Source organism: Lissotriton vulgaris, chromosome 10 (genome assembly GCF_964263255.1).
Source record: "Lissotriton vulgaris chromosome 10, aLisVul1.2, whole genome shotgun sequence".
NCBI classification, from domain to species: domain Eukaryota; kingdom Metazoa; phylum Chordata; class Amphibia; order Caudata; family Salamandridae; genus Lissotriton; species Lissotriton vulgaris.
The window spans coordinates 813050254-813064869 of NC_141698.1; positions in this window are offsets into that span (position 1 = coordinate 813050254).

Sequence of the window (14616 nt, forward strand, 5' to 3'; positions counted from 1 at the left end):
ATTAGTGCACCAGAAGGCTTGTTTGCAGCGTGGTGTAAAAAGGGGCATGGACTAGGAGCACCTCTCTGCAATGCAGCAATATGGTGTTTACAAGAGGTACCTGGTGGACTAGTTGGCCCTCAGGATTGAAGGGGAATTAATCTCCCAACTTAAAACTCGCCATAGGGTCGCGTTTGCACTGTGGAGCAGGCAGGATTCGGGGCCTGATGTGACAAGTGTGCAAACGCGGCCTATGGCGTGTTTTAAGTTGGGGGGTTAAGTCCATAAAATCCATCTCCTACGGTAACTAGGTCATTATTGTTTTTCAGAGAAAAAAGTAATATATATATATATATATATTACTTTTTTCTCTGAAAAACAAAGGGTAAAGTGACATTAAAGCTAGGTATTGAAATAAGTTAAAAACAATTGTACATACATACATGCATATAAATTTACACAGTGTAAGTTGCCACTGGGCAGCTATAGTTATGACCTAGTTACCGTAGGAGATGGATTTTATTTTTTAATTGTAGTCGTGATTAGTAAGTTTGTCTCCTCTATACTATAATGCTATATATCGGTTATCAATCAGTATCCATATGGGTAACTTGTCTACCACATACCACATAATGTCACTTTACCCTTTGTTTTTCAGAGAAAAAAGTTATATATATATATATATATATATATGTCAAACTCTTCTCACTTGGAAAGGAATTGGATCGCACAACAAAACCTTCTTGTGTTGCAATATTAACGTTTATTCCAGATTAAGCTCCCAAACGCTACAAACACCAACGCGTTTCGATCTCCCACTGAGATCTTGTTCACGGTGTCGACCTTCACACACTCAATAGATTATAAAACATATGTTTGTCATCATGCCCTCCCCCTTCCCTCCAGGCAAGGCATTCTGGTCATTGTGGTGCTTCTGACTCAAACAGTGAGTATTTCCAAAACGTGAATTGTTCAACTTGGTTTGCTTTTACAAACCAAAATTATATACTGTTGTGAAACATTAATTGTGAAAATACCAGTTTGTGCTCTAATGTTGATTTCACATTAATTTAAACAGGATTTAGCTGACTTAGCTCAAAAATAATTAGCAAGTTTCATTACATTAATGCCTACAGTGGCAAAAGAACGTATTCAGCTCTTAATCAAAATATAGTTTTCTTATGTGTTTATAGCCATGTTTCTTATTATCTAATTAAACTCCAAACACTTTAGTTATTAATTGGAAACATTACTTTGGCCTGTTTGTTACCAACTTGCTATGATGAATTACACATGTAAAATGCTGTGTATTATCTCTCTTCTATTTGTGTCCATGCATAAACTGATAGTGCACCCCAACTGAAAAATTAAAACTGAAAATTGTAAAAACTGTTTACGAAGATGCAGAGATCTAGACCTGATAGATATTAATCTTCCAGGTTATTGTGAGTTCAATCCAGATGTATGTACATCTCCTCACTCTGGTTCAGACCAAACGGACTCATAGTTCGTAATTTGAGGATGTATCTCGATTCTTTTTTCCTCAACATCAGTTCTCGATTTCCTCCTCTCGCTGGTTTCTTGACTGTATCAATCCCATAAACCTTCAGGTGTTTCCACTCACTGTTGTGATGGGACTCCATGTGTTTGGCAACTGCATTGCTTCTGTCCTTGTGTATGGTTGCCCTTATATGTTCCAAAATCCTCTTTTTTAATTCATTTTTTGTGCTGCCCACGTATTTCAACTCGCATGGGCATTCGATTACATAGACAACATATGGTGTTGTGCAAGTAATCAGTTCCTCAATTTTCCAAATTGTTCCACTATCCAACAAAATTTCCTGGGTTGGTTTGCATATCTGACAAATCTTACAGTTGAAACATTTTTTGAAACCTTTTCCTTTCAACCAAACTTTTTTCTCTTCTTTAAAGAAGTGACTCTTTGTCAAACGGTCTTTGAGATTAGGTGCTCTACGAAATGTCAATTGTGGTGCATCCCCTATGATAGAGCCAATAGTGGTGTCCATTTTTAGAATTTTCCAGTTCTTTTTGAGAATATTTCTGATTTGTTTGGACTCATTAGAAAAGGTTGTTATGAATCTTATCACATCTTTATCACTTTCTTCTTTTTGGATCGGTTGTAACAAACTGTTTCTGTCCTTTTCACTTGCTCTTTCCCAACCTTTCTTTATGTGATTTCTTGAATAACCTCTTTTTTCAAATCTATGGCTCATTGATGTGCTTTGTTTCTCCCATTCTCCTTCTTCCGAGCATATCCTCCTTAATCTCAGAAATTCTCCGTAAGGAATATTCTCAAATAGACATTGCTGGTGAAAGCTGCTGGCATGCAATGTTGCGTTGGTTGCGGTTTTTTTTCTATGCAAGGTTGTATGCACCTCATTGTCTTTTATGTAAATTTCCGTATCCAGGAAAGTTATTCTGTTGTCACTCAGTTCGTAAGTAAATTTGAAATTGGCAGGTGATGAGTTTAGGACTTGGAAATAGTCTTTGAAATCATTCTCTGAGCCATCCCAGATGATTAGGAGATCATCTATAAAGCGTACCCATAGTATCACTTTATTTAGCATGATGTCATTCTCAGGTTGCCATGCCCATTTCTGTTCCCACTATCCCATGGTGAGACTTTCAAAGCTTGGGCTGAAAGAAAAACCCATAGCCGTGCCTTTTGTTTGGGCATAGATTTCTTCTCCAAAATAAAAGATGTTTTGGTTCAGGCACAGTCTCATCATTTCTTCCAGCATGGTATTGTGTTTAGAGTACTGGATATTTCTATCCTTGAGGAAAAATTTGCAAGCTGCGATACCCACTTCATGATCTATGTTCGTATATAAGGATACGACATCCATTGATATTAATTTATACGTAGATTTCCAGGGGATACCATTCACTTGTCTTAACATGTCCGTTGTGTCCTTTATGAATGAGCTCAACTTTGAAACATAGGGCAGTAGGAAAAAATCCAAATAATTTGCTATCGGTTCAAAAAGGGAACCCTTGGCGGAGACTATTGGTCTCCCTGGTGGTCTAGTCCGATTCTTATGTACTTTTGGCAAAAAGTACATTGTTGCAGTAACTGGATCATCTACGGTGAGATATTTATGTTCATCAGAATCAATCAGGTTTAAGTTCAGCCATTCTTTTAATTTTACATCTAATCTTTCCTTCATTTGTTTTGTGGGATCAATTATCAGTTTCTCATAATACAATTTGTCCTCTAGTTGTTCATGGGCAACTTTCATGTATTCTAATTTATCCCATATGATGACATTTGCGCCTTTATCAGCCATCTTTATTTCAATCGTTTTATCTTGACTCAAAGTTGTTAATGCTTTCCGTTCTTCACTTTTTAGATTGTCCATGTATCTTTGTTTCTTTAATTTGTAAATATCTTCGATCACTGCTTCATGGAAAACATCCACCTTATTGCCTGGTGGGAATTGCGGGTAAAAACGTGATTTCCGCTTTTTTTTGGATAGCCCAGCTCCAGATTGTGTACAAATTTGTGATAAGGTCACATCTTGTGATTCACTGACTGTGTCTAAGTTCATCAATGTCACGTCACTTTCAGCATCTTGAGCCAGTAACGTACTGCTATTTGAATCTGTGGTTGGTGGCGCATTTTTCTTAATGTAAATTTCTTTTTCTTTGTATAGTTTGGCCAACTTAATTTTTCGCACATATTTATACAGATCTATCCTTGTTTGTGCCACATCCAGATGTACCTTTGGGCAAAAGTTCAAACCTTTCTTAAGCAGCGTATTTTCTGATTCTGTTAGTTGACGGCTTGATAGGTTGATAACCGTTAATTCTTGTTCATCCTTTAGAATGTTTTTTTCAGTCTCATACTGCGTGTTACGGTTCCCACTCTTTCCCCGCCGGTTGCCCCTTCTTCCTCTCCTTGCTTGTTGCTTCGTGGTTTTCCACGGCCACGTCCTCTGTTTTGCGGCTGAAATCCTCTTGCTTGTTCCCATTGTCGTTGTTGTAGGACCAGCCGCATGTCCACTAAAAAAGACTGTTTTCTTGCTGATAGTATTTCCTCATCACTGAGTTCCACCGATACATTAGATGATAAGTTTTCTGAAGAGCTTGTATTGCTTGGGTCATAGTTTTGTTGTTGCAAGTGATCATATTTTCTCGCATATGTGAAAATTCGCCCTTCACTGTAATCTTTTTTGTCTCTTAAGAATTTTTGACATTTGCGGTTTTGTACTGAGTCCTCATGTGCCTCAATCTGTTTTTCTAAGTCTGTTTTGAATTTTTTTAAATCCGGTGTTAAATCCAGGGTAGCAATTTCTTTTTCCATTTCTTGAACTTGACCTTTTATTTTTAGCAATGAAATTTCAATATGTTTGACTAATATATTCATTAATCCCAGTGATGAACACAATAAGTATTCGCCCCATTCTTGTAATAAATCATTGCTTGAATCTAGGTGACTTGGCATCAAATGAAGTCTCAGACCCCTTGGCACTCTTTGCACTTCTATGTATTTTTTTAGTGTGGTCATCTTCCACCATTTATTAATCTCTTTTTTGGAGGCTTTCTCCCAATTTCTCAGTTTCGTTTTTGCATCAGTCTTTTTATTAGCTTTTTGATCTGTTCCTTGTGTGCCTCCTGTTTCAAAGAATTCTGGTTTATCCAACAGAGTCTGTCTCCTTGCATCTCGTGATTCCATATTGTTAGTTTGGTTTGGGATTATATTACTGTTTTGAAAAACTGTATTGCACTTAGGGTTATGTTCGTGATTCACTCGGTAGGCTGTGTAATAATTCAAACCAGATTTACAGTGAAATCTTTTAAACAGTGGTTTATTTAGCCTGCACGCCTGTGTGCGAGTGATTTATCACGGGCTGACCGACATCGGCATTTGCCTCTCGCTTAGTTATTTTTATCTTCCCTCCCGTTCGTGAAGACAAGAGTTACCCGCTTACCTCGTCTTCTCCGAGTTTCACTCCCTCCTCCCTTCCGGCAGTCGGGTGCGTCCTCAGCTGAGATTCGGATCGGCGTGTCCCTTGCTCCCTCGCGGTTCAGGGCTGATTACTCCAAAACTTTGCTGTTGATCTCGTCGGTGATCGCCACAGTCCGCTTTGTTTAAGGAATCCTTTGTTTGCTCAGTTCACGGTCCAGGCGCTGCTTGTCAGCCGTGCGGTATCCCGCGGTCGAGCAGACCGCCGTACATATGTCAAACTCTTCTCACTTGGAAAGGAATTGGATCGCACAACAAAACCTTCTTGTGTTGCAATATTAACGTTTATTCCAGATTAAGCTCCCAAACGCTACAAACACCAACGCGTTTCGATCTCCCACTGAGATCTTGTTCACGGTGTCGACCTTCACACACTCAATAGATTATAAAACATATGTTTGTCATCATGCCCTCCCCCTTCCCTCCAGGCAAGGCATTCTGGTCATTGTGGTGCTTCTGACCCAAACAGTGAGTATTTCCAAAACGTGAATTGTTCAACTTGGTTTGCTTTTACAAACCAAAATTATATACTGTTGTGAAACATTAATTGTGAAAATACCAGTTTGTGCTCTAATGTTGATTTCACATTAATTTAAACAGGATTTAGCTGACTTAGCTCAAAAATAATTAGCAAGTTTCATTACATTTAGATGTTGGGGCAGAACGTTGGGGACTCAAGGGGGTCCTGAACTTTCAAGCATGGGGTTTCGTCACAACATCAAGCCCCCTCCGTTGTCAGGCATTCCAGCGCCATTCAGCAAGAGAACTTTGTCTCCACTATCGGTACTTACCGCAGCATGGAATGCTGAGAGCTGTAGTCTTTGACACCAGACTGCAGCTGCATTCAATTTAAGTTGAGCCAGCTGACCTCCCAACATCGAGATGGCCTGAACAATGCAACGGAGGGAGAAGGAACCTCATTTGGCTGGCGGCATCTGACGAAGGCACCACGCCGAAATGCATCATGCCTTGCAGCTATTGTTAATAAAGGAACCTCCGAAAGCTCCCCGCTGTGTCCTCTGATCTCTTTTAAGGAGGGGTCTGATATATATATATATATATCTAGAACTAATTCGAGATATCATCAGTGATGCCACTGACCATGTCATGAATGATGTAATATGTGATGTCATGAGCAGTGCATTGCGGGTGCGCGAGTTATAGTTAGCTGAACTAACTAGAACGGTGGGATATCTATGGTTTTGTAAGAGTGAAATGTTCAGCTAACTATAACGTCCATGAAACCTATGGTTTTTTCAGTTAATTTTTAAGGTTTTTTTAAATGCTAATTTCTAACTATAAAGTACCCGAAACAAATTTTTTTTAGTGAATTGCAATGTTTTTTTAAATGCTAAATTTAAACTGACATCCCTATTAAGTCCCCTTGAATCCTTATGATTCCCTGGTGGCTAAGTAGCCCACCAGGTACATCCAGTAAGCGCACACAGAGCTGCGTATCAGAGAGGTGTTCTGAGGCCACGCCCCTTTTTACAACATGCTGCAAACGCAGCTTCTGGCCCACTGCTGCTCAGAGGATGAAGTCCACTTGTGTCGTGAGGTCCTCAGCAGACAAGAGGACCTCATCGCCCCACCATTAGTGCACCAGAAGGCTTGTTTGCAGCGTGGTGTAAAAAGGGGCATGGACTAGGAGCACCTCTCTGCAATGCAGCAATATGGTGTTTACAAGAGGTACCTGGTGGACTAGTTGGCCCTCAGGATTGAAGGGGAATTAATCCCCCAACTTAAAACTCGCCATAGGGTCGCGTTTGCACTGTGGAGCAGGCAGGATTCGGGGCCTGATGTGACAAGTGTGCAAACGCGGCCTATGGCGTGTTTTAAGTTGGGGGGTTAAGTCCATAAAATCCATCTCCTACGGTAACTAGGTCATTATTGTTTTTCAGAGAAAAAAGTAATATATATATATATATATATATATATATATATATAATTACTTTTTTCTCTGAAAAACAAAGGGTAAAGTGACATTAAAGCTAGGTATTGAAATAAGTTAAAAACAATTGTACATACATACATGCATATAAATTTACACAGTGTAAGTTGCCACTGGGCAGCTATAGTTATGACCTAGTTACCGTAGGAGATGGATTTTATTTTTTAATTGTAGTCGTGATTAGTAAGTTTGTCTCCTCTATACTATAATGATATATATCGGTTATCAATCAGTATCCATATGGGTAACTTGTCTACCACATACCACATAATGTCACTTTACCCTTTGTTTTTCAGAGAAAAAAGTTATATATATATATATATATATATATATATATATATATATATTACTTTTTTCACTGAAAAACAAAGGGTAAAGTGACATTATAGCTAGGTATTGAAATAAGATAAAAACAATTGGTCATCTCCCACCATTTATTGATCTCTTTTTTGGAGGCTTTCTCCCAATTTCTCAGTTTCGTTTTTGCATCAGTCTTTTTATTAGCTTTTTGATCTGTTCCTTGTGTGCCTCCTGTTTCAAAGAATTCTGGTTTATCCAACAGAGTCTATCTCCTTGCATCTCGTGATTCCATATTGTTAGTTTGGTTTGGGATTATATTACTGTTTTGAAAAACTGTATTGCACTTAGGGTTATGTTCGTGATTCACTCGGTAGGCTGTGTAATAATTCAAACCAGATTTACAGTGAAATCTTTTAAACAGTGGTTTATTTAGCCTGCACGCCTGTGTGCAAGTGATTTATCACGGGCTGACCGACATCGGCATTTGCCTCTCGCTTAGTTATTTTTATCTTCCCTCCCGTTCGTGAAGACAAGAGTTACCCGCTTACCTCGTCTTCGCCGAGTTTCACTCCCTCCTCCCTTCCGGCAGTCGGGTGCGTCCTCAGCTGAGATTCGGATCGGCGTGTCCCTTGCTCCCTCGCGGTTCAGGGCTGATTACTCCAAAACTTTGCTGTTGATCTCGTCGGTGATCGCCACAGTCCGCTTTGTTTAAGGAATCCTTTGTTTGCTCAGTTCACGGTCCAGGCGCTGCTTGTCAGCTGTGCGGTATCCCGCGGTCGAGCAGACCGCCGTACATATATCAAACTCTTCTCACTTGGAAAGGAATTGGATCGCACAACAAAACCTTCTTGTGTTGCAATATTAACGTTTATTCCAGATTAAGCTCCCAAACGCTACAAACACCAACGCGTTTCGATCTCCCACTGAGATCTTGTTCACGGTGTCGACCTTCACACACACAATAGATTATAAAACATATGTTTGTCATCATGCCCTCCCCCTTCCCTCCAGGCAAGGCATTCTGGTCATTGTGGTGCTTCTGACCCAAACAGTGAGTATTTCCAAAACGTGAATTGTTCAACTTGGTTTGCTTTTACAAACCAAAATTATATACTGTTGTGAAACATTAATTGTGACAATACCAGTTTGTGCTCTAATGTTGATTTCACATTAATTTAAACAGGATTTAGCTGACTTAGCTCAAAAATAATTAGCAAGTTTCATTACATTTAGATGTTGGGGCAGAACGTTGGGGACTCAAGGGGGTCCTGAACTTTCAAGCATGGGGTTTCGTCACAACATCAAGCCCCCTCCGTTGTCAGGCATTCCAGCGCCATTCAGCAAGAGAACTTTGTCTCCACTATCGGTACTTACCGCAGCATGGAATGCTGAGAGCTGTAGTCTTTGACACCAGACTGCAGCTGCATTCAATTTAAGTTGAGCCAGCTGACCTCCCAACATCGAGATGGCCTGAACAATGCAACGGAGGGAGAAGGAACCTCATTTGGCTGGCGGCATCTGACGAAGGCACCACGCCGAAATGCATCATGCCTTGCAGCTATTGTTAATAAAGGAACCTCCGAAAGCTCCCCGCTGTGTCCTCTGATCTCTTTTAAGGAGGGGTCTGATATATATATATATATATCTAGAACTAATTCGAGATATCATCAGTGATGCCACTGACCATGTCATGAATGATGTAATATGTGATGTCATGAGCAGTGCATTGCGGGTGCGCGAGTTATAGTTAGCTGAACTAACTAGAACGGTGGGATATCTATGGTTTTGTAAGAGTGAAATGTTCAGCTAACTATAACGTCCATGAAACCTATGGTTTTTTCAGTTAATTTTTAAGGTTTTTTTAAATGCTAATTTCTAACTATAAAGTACCCGAAACAAATTTTTTTCAGTGAATTGCAATGTTTTTTTAAATGCTAAATTTAAACTGACATCCCTATTAAGTCCCCTTGAATCCTTATGATTCCCTGGTGGCTAAGTAGCCCACCAGGTACATCCAGTAAGCGCACACAGAGCTGCGTATCAGAGAGGTGTTCTGAGGCCACGCCCCTTTTTACAACATGCTGCAAACGCAGCTTCTGGCCCACTGCTGCTCAGAGGATGAAGTCCACTTGTGTCGTGAGGTCCTCAGCAGACAAGAGGACCTCATCGCCCCACCATTAGTGCACCAGAAGGCTTGTTTGCAGCGTGGTGTAAAAAGGGGCATGGACTAGGAGCACCTCTCTGCAATGCAGCAATATGGTGTTTACAAGAGGTACCTGGTGGACTAGTTGGCCCTCAGGATTGAAGGGGAATTAATCCCCCAACTTAAAACTCGCCATAGGGTCGCGTTTGCACTGTGGAGCAGGCAGGATTCGGGGCCTGATGTGACAAGTGTGCAAACGCGGCCTATGGCGTGTTTTAAGTTGGGGGGTTAAGTCCATAAAATCCATCTCCTACGGTAACTAGGTCATTATTGTTTTTCAGAGAAAAAAGTAATATATATATATATATATATATATATATATATATATATATATAACTTTTTTCTCTGAAAAACAAAGGGTAAAGTGACATTAAAGCTAGGTATTGAAATAAGTTAAAAACAATTGTACATACATACATGCATATAAATTTACACAGTGTAAGTTGCCACTGGGCAGCTATAGTTATGACCTAGTTACCGTAGGAGATGGATTTTATTTTTTAATTGTAGTCGTGATTAGTAAGTTTGTCTCCTCTATACTATAATGCTATATATCGGTTATCAATCAGTATCCATATGGGTAACTTGTCTACCACATACCACATAATGTCACTTTACCCTTTGTTTTTCAGAGAAAAAAGTTATATATATATATATATATATATATATATATATATATATTACTTTTTTCACTGAAAAACAAAGGGTAAAGTGACATTATAGCTAGGTATTGAAATAAGATAAAAACAATTCAATACCTAGCTATAATGTCACTTTACCCCTTTGTTTTTCAGTGAAAAAAGTTATATATATATATATATATATATATATATATATATATATATATATATATATATATATATATCTCTGCAATACCTCGCAGTACTTTCACCGTTCCTAGGCGAAAAAAACAAGGCAAGGACCACTTCCTGTAGTTTTCTGCAGTGTTTATTAACCCCAACAGCTAGTCATGACGCGTTTCGGCCGTCCCTGCGGCCTTGGTCACATGACGATGCCATAAATTCAACCTCCTTTTAAAGTGCAAGTGCTCACATGTACAAATGGACATAGAGAAAATGCTATCCGTTTAAATACATTGAAATTAATGGAGCATTTATAACTGTTTAAATACGTTTGCATATACACATTCTCATTCTCATTATGCAAATAATTTGTACCATATTCAGAAAAAACTCCATTCCTTCAACAATTAAAGTTTTTTTAGAAAAAAGAAGATAACTGCATAAATGCTTTAGAGTTTCCGTACTTATTTTCAACTCTATTTATCCATTTGCAAGACTTTCTAATTTTAATCAGTGCTCACCCTATCGTGCTCAAACTATAATAAATGAAACAAATTCTCCATTAACATATTCATAATACTTATTTACAATTAACCACATGAGTAGCGACAAAATGTTTTAACCTCTATACAATTACACTAGTTCATTAAGGGCTCACTAAATCATATAGATAGTGAAATTTCCCATTGCTGTTTATGAGTGTTTATCATTTTCCAACACCTTAGTCCTCCATAGGATATCTGTGGCACTTATTGCAACCCCTAGTGCTTATTTCATAAATATTTCACTTAATTTCACAGTGGGATCCCCCATTATAAATCCTTAAAAGTGAACTCGTGCAAAGGCGCATAATAGATAAAGTGACTCATGCTTACATCATTTAGTGAAATTATTGTATAGATATTTTACATTTGGCATTTCAATTAGGTTAAAAGTAAAATTCATTATAGCGCATAGTTGTTAGGAACATCTTAGAGGACAATTCATAAATAAAAAGTTCATATAAGGGACATATTCATATTAATTCATACAGTGCTTCATGTTAATTAGCAGTTCATTACTTGATAACTGCAAAGATCTAAGACACTATAGTAAATAAGAGCACCATCAGCTAAAAATACTATACACATTACAATTTCATAATTATAAAAGGAGGAAGTCGGTGACACAATTAAAACCAGCTAAAAAAGAAAGACACCCGGATAAAAACTACCCTGATATCTAAAATCAGCCAGAGATAATTGATCATTATTTTCACTCAATTAATACTTATAATCTGTCCAAAAACAAAAAATGGTTTTAAAAGACAGATTTAATATGAGTACAAAATATGTGCAAATCTAGCAATTGTATATTCCTAAATTCCTCCTTATTGTAAGATGGGTATTTTGTTGCCGTGTCTTGTTGTTGATTACACAAATACCTATGGGGGACCTCACATATATTACTGATAACATCTCATAAATATGTATGGAGGTCCTCCGTGGTATTTAATCCCCCGGGCCATTTGGCATCAAATTCCAGAATGTATTTCGTTTTGGTTTTACGCATAAGGGCCTCCCTATCTCCCCCTCTTTTTGTGGCAGGGATTGACTCAATAGCAAACTATTTTAAACACTGAGGTTTGCTATTGTGGAAGGCCTCAAAATGCCTGGCAACTGGATAACTTTGATCTTTGTTAGTTATCGCACGCAAGTGCTGCAGGATTCGTTTGTGGATAGGTAGTTTTGAACTCCCTACATATTTTAGCCCACATTCACATTCCAAGATGTATATACAGAATTCCGTTTTACAAGTCAGATGTTGTTTGATTTCCCTCGTGATTTTTGGGATAACCGTGGTGTATTTTTTGGTGTTAACACCATGCTGGCATATATCTGGAACACTCCAAACTTTCTCATGCAAGTAAGGCACTGACTCCGTGAAATAGATGATTCCAAATAAGTTTATTCACTCATTTAGGCTGCTTGACGCGTTTCGGCGGTAAGCACCCGCCTTGTTCAATATATATATATATATATTTTTTTTTCACTTAAAAAACCATATGTTTCAGGCCTTATATAGTTAGGAATTAGCATTTAAAAAAACCATTGAGATTGCTCCTATATAGTTAGTTGTACTAACTATATTTCGCACACCCGCAATCCACTGCTGATGATGTCACATATTACATCATTCATGACATGGTCATGACATGACATGACATGGTCAGTGACATCACTGATGACATCACTGATGACATCTCAAATGACATCACTGATGACATCTCATTTGACATCACTGATGACATCATCCAGTGACTGTGTTTCTGTAAAGTTTAAATATGTTTTACATATTGAAGAATGAGTGGATGTATAAGTGTCTGGATGAAGGATTTAGTAGGTGCGTGACTGACTGTATGAGTGAGTGATTAAATGTGTCTTACTAAATGCATGGGTTAGTGACTAAACTGTCTGAATGTGTGCATCAGTATGTCTGTTGTTGTGTAAACTGCTGCATGTGTTGATCGGTAGCTATATGAGTGGCTATATGGGTTATTGATTGGTTGCCAAGTATTTGAATGGGAGACTGAGTGTGTGTGCGGGTGGCTGGGAGGTGTGTGCCTCTGTGCATAGATTTGTGAGCAGTTGATTTACTAGGTGTATGAGTTCAAGAGTGCATGTGGAAACAGCTATATGGGCGGTTGACTGTGTGCATGGGTGTGTTGGTGAGTGAATGGATATCTCAGTGCTACATGTCCAAGTAAGTACATATGTAAAACACAGTGCATGTGAGAGTTGGCATATATAAATGACTATACATGAGAGCCAGTGAATGTGCGAGTGGCTGTATGGATCATTGTGTACTTGTATCAGTGATTGTATAAGAGAGTAGGTATGTGTTAGTATATGTTTGAATAAGTAAGGTGTTGTGTGTATAACTGTATAGTTGAGGAAATGAAAGTGTGATTGATTCTTTGCATGACTGACTAGGTGTGTGAGTAACTCCATGGATGAGTGGCAGTGTGTGAGTGTCTGTATAGGTGTATGAGTGCATATGATAGTGTTGTATTGATGAGTGACTGTATGTATGAGTGATTCTATGGGTGAATGAGTGAATGTGTGTGTAGACCTAGGAATCAGTGAGTGCGTATGTAGTAACTGGTATTGGTGTGTCAATGGTTTCAAGAATGGTAGTCTGTATTTAACACTGGGTGTATCAAAGGTTATATTAGAGTGTGAGGAGGTGCATCGTATTATCACATGAATGATATCATCAGTGATGTGATCAGTGATGTCAAATAAGATGTCATCAGTGATGTCATTTGAGATGTCATCAGTGATGTCACTGACCATGTCATGAATGATGTAATATGCGACATCATCAGCAGTGGATTGCGGGTGCGCGAAATATAGTTAGTACAACTAACTATATAGGAGCAATTTCAATAGTTTTTTAAATGCTAATTCCTAACTATATAAGGCCTGAAACCTATGTTTTTTAAGTGAATTTGCAAGGTTTTTAAAATGCTAATTCCTAACTAAATAAGGCCTGAAACCTATGGTTTTTTAAGTGAATTTGCAAGGTTTTTTAAATGCTAATTCCTAACTATATAAGGCTTGAAACCTAGGGTTTTTTCAGTGAATTTGCAAGGTTTTTTAAATGCTAATTCCTAACTATATCAGGCGTGAAACCTATATTTTTTTTCTATAAATTTCAAAGGTTTTGTAAATGCTAATTCTATTAGCGGATAATGTTTATATATGTTATTGTCCTTCTGGGACCACCTGAGCAGCCATCTTGTTTCTCAGGAGAAGTGAGGCACAAGAGAGCACAAAACAAGAGTGGAAACCCGAAAAGGGGACAGGGTTGAGACCCCCTCGCCCTTCTCAGGGTGTCCCAGAAGGACCACCAAGTGCAAAAAAAAATTCATTTTTTTTTTAAATCGCGGGGTACGCGCACGGTATGCGTACCCCGCGATTTTTTCGAATTTTTTATTTTTTTGCCCTGAGTAGGGCTAGAGGGTTGGGGGGTCTCTACCTTGCCCCCTTTTCGTGTTGTCCACTCTTGTTTTGGGCTCTCTTGTGCCTCAGTTCTCCTGAAAAACAAGATGGTCGCCAACACTTCCTGGTTTGGACAGTTTGGAATGTTGATAGTCGACTGCCAGCCAATCAGAAACTCGCTCGCGCACGTTAGGGTACGCGCACGTACGCGTACAGTACGCGTACGGTGCGTGTACGGTGAGCGCATATAGATATATAATTTGCTCAAATTCAATTTTCTCAAAAACTACTGGAGGGATTTTCACCAAACATAGTGCAGGTACATCTGCATAATAGGCCCTACCATTTTGCCATGTTTGGTGTAATTCCATTCAGCCGTTCGGGCTGTAGCCGTGTCTAAAGGTCCCTAT